At 37.5% G+C, this 13518-nt stretch overlaps 1 long non-coding RNA gene across 1 annotated transcript; it reads right to left on the reverse strand.

Moving 5' to 3' along the window:
- Positions 1 to 713: 713 nt before the first annotated feature.
- Positions 714 to 2426, reverse strand: LOC148209207 (uncharacterized). The gene is made up of 3 exons (XR_015787363.1): positions 2092 to 2426; positions 1689 to 2022; positions 714 to 870 (listed from the first exon to the last, which is right to left on the reverse strand). It is a non-coding gene; the product is annotated as an uncharacterized LOC148209207 (long non-coding RNA).
- Between the last annotated feature and the right edge of the window lie 11092 nt (positions 2427 to 13518).

Raw genomic sequence — 13518 nt, forward strand, 5'->3', positions numbered from 1 at the left:
TCCAGTATCAACATAAACGATTGTGCACTAGCAGGCTTTAGCATCAAGACTATACACAAAGGGTAGGGCAAGGGCAGATGTTGAGGACACAAGATTGCTAACACTTCCTTTTCATTAATTGCAACTGATTAAAAGAAAATGAAACTACCCTATGTAAAGGCGGAAATTAAATGCAGAAATTTAAAATGCAACACTACAGAAAAATGAGTTTCAGAGACACCTAAGACATGTCGCTGAAAGTCCAATTTTGTCGCTAAAAGTTTCAGCGATGAATCTCAGTTCGTCGCTTAGGATGTCACAGATAACTCGTCGTTTAAAGTTTCAGCGATAGGACAGGGTGTCGCTGAAACTGAGTTTCAGTGACATCTTCTCTTGTCGCTGAAAATACTTTTCAGCGACTTCTGATGTATTATGTCGCGGAAAATGCTTTTCAGCGACAAGAGCAAATGTCGCTGAAACTTGGTTTTTAGCGACATCTACTCTTGTCGCTGAAAATAATTTTCAACGACAACCTCAGATGTCGCTATATATGGTTTTCAGCGACAAGAGCAGATGTCACTGAAAACCAGTTCCAGAATAGGCAAAATCCAGTTTTCTTTCCAATTTTGCCTTCAATTTTGTTCAATTTCTATCCTTCAAAACGACACATATATAAAACGCCGCTGAAAAGTATTTTTAATATTAAAAAAAACATAAGGTAGATTCTCCAAATGTGTAACATCCTATTATAACAAAAAATACTTTGTAGCTACAAACAACAATTTGTCTTATAAGTAATTCAATTACATATAAGAAAAGAAAACATGTTTTGTGTACGAAGTTGTTCTTCTGAATGATTCAGCACAGCCGCTTTTGATGACATAGTTTATCCTGTAAAAAATTAACAACATAACTTATTTAACATGAAAATATAATTAAAAGAGTTTTTTGACCTACTAAACAAACATATATATATTTATTATATCCACACCAACTTACTAAATAATGAAAAACGTTGTGAACAACACTAAACCAATCAACAAAAAGTAAGCTATTAGAACTCCAAAATCATAGTTTATAATCCAAACAACTATTAAATCATTTGTAAAACAAACAAAATTGCAACACTACAAGAAGAATAGTCATGTTATAATATCAACACTATAAACAACCAAAAATGCTCATAACTTCATAAAATACTAATAAACTCATTTGTAGATATATATATATACAACACAAGTGATGACGACCATAACTGCAAGATCATCACAACATTTCAACTACATCAAAACTAATATTTATAAGTATATGCATCAAACGATCGTTGTTATGCTTCTATTAACATCATAATTAACATCATAAACAACTCAAATGCTCTTAACACTTGAATTTACTAACAAACCTATATTAGACATAATATAAGGTATGACTACCATAACTGCAGGATAGCCACAACACTTAGCTACGTCAAAACCAGTATTTTATAAGTACATGCATCAAATATGTAGCTACACTTCTATTAATATCATGAACAACTCAAATGCTCCTAACATGTGAATATACTAACAAATTCATATCGATATAACATAAGTCTTGACTACTATAACTGCAGGATAGTCACAACACTTCAAAGCACATAAAGTCCAATATCTATTATAAAGTATCATCTATTTAAATATTCATCTACTATGGACAATATGTATGAGTACCTTTTTATGCATCATTCGACGGTTGAGAATTAGCTCGTTGTGACGATCCTTCTCCAACATTGCTTAGCCTGTTTACAGTTTCTTGTAACTGACTCAATTGAGCCATTGCTGATTCAAGCAGGCTTTGTTGCGTCTCTACAATGGATTGCAATTGAGCGATTTGATTTCTTGACTCTCTATTTCTTTGAGAACTTCGTTCATTCTGAGTCGTCACTGTTGGTGGTCCCCATCCAAGTGCACCTCGCCTGCCTAGTACTTGAATACTGATTTATCGAGCTGAAGGAGGTTCTGCATCTTCTTCCACTGGTGCATTTCTCAATTCAACCATTTGTTCCTACAAGGTCCATAAATAATATTAGTACATGTCAAATAATACAAAAATACAAAAGGTAGTTTTACGTACATGTTTTTGACCAGCCACCAGGCTCACCCACTCGTCGTTCATCCTTTTGTGTGTTACTTCGAACAGTTCAATGTCATCTACCTCTCGTCCCTCTTTGTTTTTCTACATAATTCAAACAAGATTATGAGTAGTGAAATATTTTTGAAGTTATAACAAGAAAAGATATACATACAATGTTTTCTCTGTGACGTAAAAATGCTATCGTTCCTGCTGTATGACCGTACGGTACAAACGCTCGAGGTCTAGTGTTTGTTTCAGAAATTTTTTGACAAATATATAATAGTTAGTAGCAAAATACTTAGAATAAAACTAATTCATATCTACAATACATACCTTAAACTTCTCTGTTTCCCAACGATCGCATAAGCGATGCTAATCTTCATCTCGTGCAACATCTTTGTGTTTGTGATGTCGTGCTTCTTCTGGGGAATATTGCATGTAATGCTTATGCAACCTGTACCGGAAATCTCTATGCCAACCACTCATCTCATGCTCTAGATAACGCTAAACAATTGGATCATTGAGATCGAGAATGAATTGGTTCTAACAATAAACAACAAAAAGACGACGTGTTAATGATAATCACAATATAAAAACATTTTAAAAAGTGTCACTAAATGAAACTTACGCTAAGTCTATTTATGATACTGTTTTTGTCTTCTTGGTTGACATCTGACCAATGTTCACAATTCAGAGGAACGATTGATCGCACCCATACCCCAATTTGAGAGACCAATTTCGAACTATGGCTACAAACTGGCTTGCCATCTTCTTCTTCGATATTAATTTCTATCAGACCATGATTTTGGACATGTTCATCAACATTCAGCTCTCTAGTATTGCATCTACCTTTTCTTTTAGTCGTGCCAGAACCTACACGAAAGATATCATATATTTATATATTTAAGTTTAACTTGGAATAAAAAAAGATTTCTATTTAAATATCATACTCTGTGCTGTTTGATTAGCCTCTCATGGTTGAGTGCTTTCTATTCTATTGACATTGCTTGTGTAACTCCGTCGGTTTCCTGGTCCAAGATTTGAAGACGACATCCTGTAACATAATAATGGACAAAATCAAACTGTAATTAATAATAGGTCGAAATAGAAAAATAGTGTAAATATAAGACGAAATATTACATGCATACTTATCGACTTACAAATAAGTTTATATGTCACTATCGCTCTCTTCATCGTCTAATAACATATTGGAATCTGTGCTTCCAGAATCATCACTATAATACTCAAAATCAAACTCTTCTTCATCACTGGTTGTTTTCTCGTCACTATCTATATATATTGCATCATCAATAGGCATTGGCTCAACATCTTCTCTATTGAAGGTTTGTGAATCTAAGTTATCACAAATTGTGGGTAACATGTACGAATACTTTCATCCGCCACTACTTCTTCCGTTTTATTATTTTCAGCCTCCGGGATATCCCACACATGTCTTGGTTGAATTAGTTGAACAATCTTCCATTCTTGACCAAGTTTGTAATCATCTAAGTAGAACACTTGGGCAGCTTGACTTGCAAGTATTAATGGCTCGTCTTTGTATCATCTATAACGAGTATTAATCGATGAATAACCATCAGATACATTAATTCTACCCTTTCTTGAACTTGTAACGTACCATTCACATTTCAAAAGAATCACTGACTTCAGATGAATGTATTGTAGCCTAATTACTTCATGCAACACGCCATAAAAATTTATTTGTCCAGTTTCATCATCTTCAGGCACCATCACGCCACTATTTTGTGTAACTCGACGACTATCACGCTCTTTTGAATGGAATCGAATTCCATTGGCTATACACCTAGTGTAAGATCGAACATAGTCGTTCGGACCAATTGCTAGGGCATATAATGCATCAAAAATCCCTTTTTCGCGATACAATACTTGAGCCTAAGTCAAAGAGTTTAATTTATAGTTAAAATAATGGAGAGAATAGAGTTGTCATTATAAAAAGTACCAACTTACTTTTTTTTTAAACCAAGTAGGAAATTCTAATTGTTGTCTCTTGTGTAAATCACCATGACTGTTTGATTGGAGAAGACTCATATGCTCCCTAAACATGAAACATATCTTAATTTCATCATAATGTTAAAATCTAGTATTAGAGTTGTACTAGAATAGATACATACTCAAGGTAAGGTGCCACTTCATCACAATTGTTTAGTATATATCAATGTGCTTTTTCTAAACCATCAGAAGTCAAGCGTTTAAATTGGCTACCACCCAATAGTCGTACACGTCCAGGAAAAACCGATAGCTCATTATTGTTCTCCACATCCTCGACGTTATCATAATTACGCTCACTCGTATTGAATCTTGTTTCAATCCCATGTAAATACATAGAACAAAAAGTTAAAGATTCATTTATGATGTAAGCTTCTGCAATTGAACCTTCAGGTCGAGCTTTGTTTCTAACATATTGCTTCAAATATCGCAGACTCCTAATACAAAAATTGTGAAGAATAACTCAGGACTTCAAATCAATCATAGGAAAAAAAAGGGAACGAACAAAGAATGATACATCTTCATACCTTTCAATTGGGTACATCCAACTATAACCCACTGGACCAACGATCGTTGTTTCCCACGACAAATGAACAGCTAAGTGAACCATAACGTCAAAGAATGCTGGTGGAAAGATCTTTTCCAATTTACACAGGATGAACACTATGTCAGTCTGCATTCTTTCTAATTCTGATATGCGCAGAGTTTTTGCACATAAATCATGAAAGAAGTTTGACAATTCTGATATAGTTGTAGCAATGTCCTTGGGTATATATGGCCGAATACCAATTGGAAGAAGTCTTTGTAATAAAATGTGACAATCATGACTTTTCAGACCGGTGATTTTGCCCTCGTTCGCGTTCACACACCGTGATATATTCGAAGCAAAACCATCTGGAAACTTTAAAGATTTTAAAAATGTACAGAAGCTAACTTTTTCACTCGCAGTTAATGTGAACGATGCATGAGGCTTCACACGCCTACCTCCAATTTCTTATATATGAAGTTCTTTTCTAATTTTCAAGTTTGCTAAATCCTCACGAGCTTTAATGGTATCTTTAGTCTTCCCATCAATATTCAATATAGTACCAACCAAATTATCACAAATGTTTTTCTCAATATGCATCACATCAAGTTTATGACGTAACATATGATTTTTCCAATATGGAATATCAAAGAAGATACTTCTTTTACTCCAATTGTGCTTGTTAGCTAATCGCTTACGTTTGTTATCAGATACTATTGTAGGATGCTTGCTCAACGTAGGGAAACTCAATGAATTCAATTGATTTATAATATCTTGTCCAGTTAACATCTTTGGGGCTAATCTAAATTCTTGTTTCCCATCGTGTTGCCTACTCCTACGCCATGTATGTGTTTGAGGTAAATATAGAAGATGTCCCATGAAACAAATTTTGTTTTTCAATCTCATTGAACTTGAATCATCGTTGCAAACTGGACATGCCTTATATCCTTTCGTCCTCCAACCAGACAAATCACCGTAAGCTGGAAAATCATTAATCGTCCACAACAGAGCTGCATGAAGCTGGAAGAAAGATCCACTAAAACTATCATAGATGTGAATACCATTCACCCACAACTCATTCAACTCATCTATCAAGGGTTGTAAATAAACATCAGTTTCTTTACCAGGAGACCTTGGCCCAGGGATGAGTAGAGATAGAAAAATAGATGATTCTTTCATGCACTTCCAAGGAGGCAAATTATATGGAATGAGCATAACTGGCCATATACTGTATGATAAACTCATATTTCCGAAAGGGTTAAAACCATCTGAAGAAAGCGCCAATCTCACATTACGAGCATCTGCAACAAAAAGATGGTACTTTCTATCAAAGTGTTTCCAACCCTCAGCATCAGAAGGATGTCGAAGTATTCCTTCAGTTTCACACCTTTTATCTTTATGCCACCTCATATCCTCAGCAGTATGTTTTGAAACATATAATCTCTGTAGCCTTCCCTTCAATGGAAAATATCTCAGAACCTTGTGGGGAATTTTTTTTCCTTTTGATTTATTCAGTTTGTACCTCAACTCTCCACACTGAGGACAATTGTCAAGAGATGCATATTCTTTCCTAAATAAAACACAATCATACTTACACACGTGAATTGATTCGTATCCCATCCCTAGATCACGTAATTTTTTCTTAGCCTCATAATTTGATTTAGAAAGCTTTAGACCATCTGGAAATGCATCGTTCAATAATTGGAGTAACATATCAAATGATTTTATCACTCCAATGATTAAGAACTTTAGTATGCATAAGCTTCACTAAAAAATTAAACGATGTATACTTCGAGCATCCTGGATACAACTCTTCATTAACATCGCGAAACATTTCAGAAAATATATTATTAGTCTCCTGCTGTTCACTGGAATCTCCGGGAATGTCTTCAAACACTGGACCATTTAAATCATTCATCATTTGGAGCATCTCATTATCATTAATCACAGTTGTCACTTGATACATACGATTCCCACCATCTGGTCTATTATTTATAATCGAATCTGAAAATGTTGCTCCAAGAAACCTTGATCCAGGTCTTAAGAATGAAGAAAGATCTACCTTTTCTCCATGAAATGTCCATCTACTATATGTTGGAGACATACCATATTTGAATAAATGACGCTCTACATCATTCAAATTATTCCTTAGGACATTTAAACAATTCGAACAAGGAAATCTTGTTTTTCCTTCTTCATCCAAATAATTCTTAGCAACTTCAATAAAATTGATAACGCCATTAGAATATTGACTACATCTCCGATCTTTCAAAGTTATCCAAGTACGATCCATAGCAATGTTTTCTATAAGAACATATAACTTATAGTTAATTACCTAACTCTAAATTTGATTTAACTAAAACTAATGTGAATTATAACTAAAAATAGTATCGAGACATATCGTCACAACAAAAACTACATAGTCAAAGCATCAAATCAAACAAAAACTAAATTTTATGCCAACTTCAACTTATAAACTTCATAATAAAAAACTCATAAACTTCAACTTCTGAATTCATATCGAACACAAACTTCAAAATTCATCATCAAACTAAGTTATATGTTAAAATCTAACACTTCAAAATTCAATTGCCTTATATACAAAGTTATACAGAGATGAAGTCCACATCAAACATCAAACATCAAATTCGTATCAAATCCAAGCAGAGAAGGGCATATGGGTATAAAATCACTAATCAGCAACTGGAATTAATCATCAACATCGGTCCCCAAATATCTCCAAAGTCGAGAATCACTCACCTCTGATTCTGTAGGTCTTTGTCGTAGAATAGTGCGGAGGAACTAAGACTTGAGGGTAATACGTCTAATACCTAAATTATGGATTTCAACCCTGAAACAAGTACAAAAAGATGTCAAAGAATATCTACAAGACAAAGGATAATGAAAAATTCAGGTGTCGTGCAGAAACTTCTATTAAACAAATATATATTAGAAAGAAAAAAAGAAAAAATAACATGTGCAAAAATGTCCATTTCCCAAGACGTTCAAGGTTAATGCTGTAAGTATTTGAAGAGATTGGTATAATGTATAACAATGTGATCGGTGATTTTGCAGGAAAAAGAATGTACTCGGTGTAATTAAGAACTCTAGATGAGTATATCAACTTGTCTTTTCAAATTGAACTATCGCAGTTACAGTTATAAGTACAACTTCTAAATGAATATAGAAAATATTTACCTACGAAAAAGTTACTATGATAAAGAAAGAAAATAAGAAATCCTTTTTTGGAACAATCTAACAAAGAAAACACACAAGAAAACAATGATGTCTACAATTTAGAACATGTAAGGAAAAGTCTCATTATCATAAAACTCAATCCAAACAATATCACCCACCCCACAACATTTTCAAATGAACAAAAGGATTAAGAATTATAAGGTTGAAAGAATAACTATTCGCTAATTGTGCTCAGAGACGGCCAAGAAAAAAAGTCTTCAAGAATAATGCAAGAACTTTCTAGTTCACTTACAAAAGAAGGATCATTGTCAATCTCAAAAATTTCATTTTCAATATCCAAATATATGGAATAACAACTGCTATTACTATCCCTAACTAAAAAAGTGTCATCAGATACGAAATTTCGAAAGCCGACTAAATCATCTACAGTACTGTAACTAGAATTGTCACTATCACTATGATTAGGAAAGGCATGATCTAGCCCAACGTCCTCAATTGAAGACACCACAAAAAAGAATCTTGACTTCTCACAAATCCCCCATTATAATTCCGGAAAGTACAGAAATTGAAGCCCAGAAGTCGAAAATACCCACTCTTAACGAAAGGGAAAAAATATCAACAAACGAAACAAATGGCTCAGCAAACCATCCCAAATTACAAAAAGGAAACTCAAGCTTTGATTATTCAAGCCAAGACATCCAAATTCCGTAAAACAGAAAGAAACCCATAATGAATTATAATCAGGAAATGTCATACCCAGTCCTTAGAGAAGAAATAATGGGCGGTGACGTCGGGCAGCGATGGAGGGAGGCGACGGAGGGCGGAAGAAGCTCAGCGGTGACGAAGGGCAGCGACGGAGGGCTTTTGAAGCTTGGTGGCGATGGAGGCCGGCGACGGAGGCCGGCGACAGAGGGGAGGGGAGAAAGAAATTGGCGGCTGCGACGGAGGGGAGAAGAAAAAATTGAAGGCGAGAGTTTGTAAAATCGCGAATTGGGGGTTTGTAAAATTCTGGGATTTTCAGCGACACATTCAACTTACGTGTCACTGAAAATCCCTTTAGCGATGCTGTCAACTTACGGCGTCGCTGAAAGTACATTTTCTGCGACATCTGCTTGACGACGTCGCTGAAAATGCACTTTTAGCGACATGTTCTTGACGAAGTCGCTGAAATGGTTTCAGCGACGGGGAAAATGTCGCTGAAAATTACTTTTAGAGACATTTTGGTCCCTGCGTCGCTGAAAATGATATTCTGCGACATCGTCTGTTGACAATGTCGCTGAAATTATGTTTTAGTTACATTATGGCATATACGTCGCTAAAAATTTGTCTCTGAAAGCTCCGTTTCTTGTAGTGCAAGAAATGCAAAACTAAACTAAGAATTAAACATAATGAGGGGGGGGGGTGTTAGAGCAAAAATGAAGTACATTTTCTTGAGCTTCCTTCTATGCTCTCATCTTCCTCTGTAGAATCGCCCGTGGGCTGATCTTCCTCTTCAGAGATGCTGGATTGCTCCAGCAAATTCTTCAATCCAGCATGGGTGACAACAGATGTTGATGGGGCTTCCGCTTTCAAATGTTCCAGTGCAGTAATGATGTGGGCTTCCATTTTCTTTACTTGGTGGGCAAATACAGATTGGATGTCTTCTATACGTGTCAATGTTTTTGGATCTTCGTGAACTGGGCCATCATTTCATTGATGGTTGTCGTCAGTAAAACTCTACACATGGTCGAGTCTTGGAGCATCAAACGCTCCAGCGTATGCTTGTCGATCACCAGCTTATCCTTTATGATTTCCTCGTCATCAAGAACAGGAACGTCTCGGCGCAGACATAACTTGGCGATGAGGTTGGGAAAGAAAAGGCGGCTTGTCTTCTTTGAAGCGCATTGAGCGATTTCTTTATGGATGAGCTGCCCTACATCGATTGTTCTTCCTTCCAGAATGTACGCCAGCAGCAGGACTCTATCCTTTGTAACAGACGAGTAATGTGTGGTGGGCATGACCTGACTTTTAACAAAGTAGTGCCATATGTTGGCCTCTGTCGTGAGCTGGCTTGACTTAAGAGAGCGGGCGCCTTTTTCTGTGACCTGTCAAGAGTCGCCTTTAACCCCTACCAATTGTAGGGCATGGTCAAGCTCACGAATGAACGACTGCTGGACTTGCTCGTTAAACTCAGCTTGCGGGTTGTTGGGAAGCTTCAAGATCTTGTTGATTCACTTCGGCGACCAGTCTACCTCCACATCTCACACAACTGTGTGGCCCACTTGGTCTGAGATTAAAGTTCGAGTAAAATTCTCAAACTAAGTCTGTCAGCACAGGAATGGGGGGCGCACATAAATGCTCCCACTTCATCAGTCTTGTGCCTTCCTTGATGAATGACGACATCTCCTCTGGCTTAAACCTTTTTTCCAAATAAAGGTCCCTCGCCTTGATGGCCATGTAGTTGGATTTTGCTGCTTGTTCCACAAAACGTCGAAAAGGTCGCTTGGTGTGGTAGCACCACGTTTATCTTCTTGGAAGCACTAGCGGACGGTGGAACCTACAAAATAGAAGAAAAACCACTTCGTCGTTTACCCTCAGGTGGGGAGGCGGTCTTTACCGACTTCTTTTTCGAATGTAGGGGCTGAGAGGTGTTTGAGCCCTTCTGTTTCTTCGCAGGGCTGGGGCTAGGCAAGGAGGAGCAAGGACGCTTACTTTTTTGAGTTCGTGAGGCTGGGCCATAGGCGGAGGCTTTTTTGGGCGCCACTGGCGGGTGGATTTCTTCGACTACGATGGGGGAGAAGGAGGTAGAGATAGGGGTTGGGTTGGCTGGTTGGTTGTGAGAGTTGTTTGGGTGGGAGATGGGGTGAATGTTTGGGAGAGCAGGTGATTTAGTGGTCGGAGCGGCGGGAGGATCGACCGATTTTGTAGGGCTGGGGATTGGAAGGTTTTTGATGGGAGAGGGATGTTCGACTGGGGCTGGAAGGAGATTAGAGCTGGGGTTAGGGAGACTTACCTTAGGGCTAGCACAGACAGAGGAGGTGGCGACAACTCTGAATCAACGGGGATATGCTCGGAGTTGGTAATAGTACACAGCACCGGACACCACTCGCCCGAAGCCTCAGGTGGCGGAATCGTATCACGCTTTTCTTGAAACTCTTCGCTCAATCTCTCGCTGTCGGAGAGCTGCATTGCCAGAGCCCGCTTCCTGTTTGCCTTATGCTTAATCCGAGGCATGGCGAGGTCTAGGGTTTTCTTTGAGCACATCGGAGAGAGAAGGGACTAGGGATTTTGAAGGGTGCAGGGGAGACGGTTACATAGTAGAAGTGGGAGGAAGATGTTGGGACGTGGGCTTTAAAAGGAAAACTGTTCTCATCAATTAAGGGATAAATCCCTTCCCACGATTTTATTTCCCAAATTTTAAAAATCCCTCCTTGAATCATTAACTCCCAAAATCTTTTCCAATCCTATTTCTCTTCTCCAAAATTATAATAATTAGTAACCTTTCTCCACCATTGAATTTAGCCGATTTTGGCTTTAATGGCAGCCTGCATGTTAGTCACGCTTTAACGCTCCCACTTGCCCTCTTTCTCTTTCTTAGTCTGCGACATCACTCTCATCATTACTATTGTCCATCTTTTTTTGCAAACCACTCTCTACTTGATTTGAACCATTTCCCCTTGCAAAATAAAATTAAACTAAATTAAATTACAAGATCTAAAAACAAACAAACTAAATATTAAAAAACACGAAATTAAAATGTTGGAGCAATAAAATAATTTGACAATGCATCCTGCTCCGCTTATTCCTTTTTTATAACACTCAGTCTACTGCGAAGTGGTGAACTTCGGCATCTCTCACCACGTTCTCGCCATAAAAATGCTTCAGTCTTTGACTATTAACTGTGAATTCTCTTCCTAAATCAATCTCTTGCACTTTAATCGCTCCATCAGGAAATACATGCAAAACCAAAAATGGTCCTCACCATCTGGACTTGAGCTTTCCTGGAAAGAGTTTTAATCTCGAGTTATAAAGTAACACTTGTTGTCCTTTTTCAAAATGCCTTGGTTGGATTCTTGCATCATGTCATCGCTTTGGCCTTTCCTTATATATTTTGGCATTTGTTGCGTCCACACAACCGTGTTGACAACATGTACAAATGTACACAAAATTGCCGATTGTAGCACGAAACGAGGTTGAATCCACAGGGACTTTGGATAATATTATAAACTATATTTGCAGATACCAAAATGTAAAAACAATAAAATATCGGTGTTTATGTTGTAACTAAACGAAATATAATAAACAAAGCGATAAATGATCTCAATAGCATACACACTTCGAAAAGCTGATAACAGGAAGAGGTTACAACACATAACAACGAAAATATGGGGTTAACAGATATGGAAAAGTGGAAGAGATTTACTGTGCTTTCACTGACTTCTCAACCTACCTTCTAGCATGACAACATTCATTAGTGCTCAACTCGACATGGTTCTCTTCCGAGACACCCTAACATGGATACCCACAACTCCCGTTGCTAAGTTTCCAAGCAATACAAACAAGTTCTAAGCATGATTAGTGGACCCCATTCTTAAGCATCCACAAATTACTATAAAAAAGTACTAATCACAAATAGAGCAAGTCGGCAATCCGTAAGCCCTCCCGGATCAATACAGAACAGAGTGACCAACAATGTTAGGTAAGATTTAAGAAATAAGAATAGCTCCATTAAAAAACAAATGAAACAGCTAGAGGTCAGTTGTTCATCCGTTACAACATGCAAATCTCCGTCAAAATGGGGTTTAGCTCATGGAGGAAGAAGAAAATACAATGAGCAAAGAAGACAACCTATTTCAAGGAAATAGCAGAAAACCGAGAAAAAAAGATGACAACTCGATGCAGTAGTCGAATATCCCCCTCTATCGTCAGCTTTCTCCCCCGAAAATGGAGAGATTCATCCTCCTTGTCGCTTCAGCTCTAAAAAACGTGTCTCCCTTGGTATCTGTGTGTGTCAGCTAGGGTAACATGTCCATTTTATATCGGGTCCCATTTTTAGGGCACCCGACTGAAGTTTGTACGGACATGGTAAATTTTCGTGTCTGGGCTGTTACTGCGCAATAATTCTATGCTCCCACGTCGCGTCGCTCCAGCCTTCGTCTGCTCTGTTTTACTAATGCTTCATCCACTATTCTCTGGGCTTAGCACTCACTCTCTTCATGCTTTGTCTTCTTTTTCCAAACCTATGCATTTAAGCCAGAAATAAGAGAGTTTAACGCACTTTTTAGCTAAAGTATTCAAAACCTGAGACTTTAGCTCGTAGTTTGGTTTATAAGATTTTTCATGATGTTTAAGAGCTAAAACCGACACACTTTGACATATTTTTGTATAACATCACCCAAATAAACACTAGAATAACTCTCTTTTGGAGAGTTATCACACCTCAAACTTAAAATCTTGCTTGTCCCCAAGCAAGAGCATGCAATTCACTTCTGCTCACAAAAGAGGAACGTTAGAAACCTACACTTCAAACATCCAGCCCTATGCCTCACCCTTTCAGTTTGATAAAAAATGTTAGAACTGACATACTCTGCTAAGTACTTCAGCTGGAGCAAAGAAATGAAGGCAGCCTAAGTTTGTTCACACTCTGGAAGACGCTATTTTCTACCCATCTCTAGCTTCCTTCTACTTCCCAACCTCAA

The sequence above is a fragment of the Momordica charantia genome, assembly GCF_013281855.1.
Source record: "Momordica charantia cultivar OHB3-1 chromosome 9 unlocalized genomic scaffold, Mcharantia_2.0 BLBB01000009.1, whole genome shotgun sequence".
NCBI lineage: Eukaryota > Viridiplantae > Streptophyta > Magnoliopsida > Cucurbitales > Cucurbitaceae > Momordica > Momordica charantia.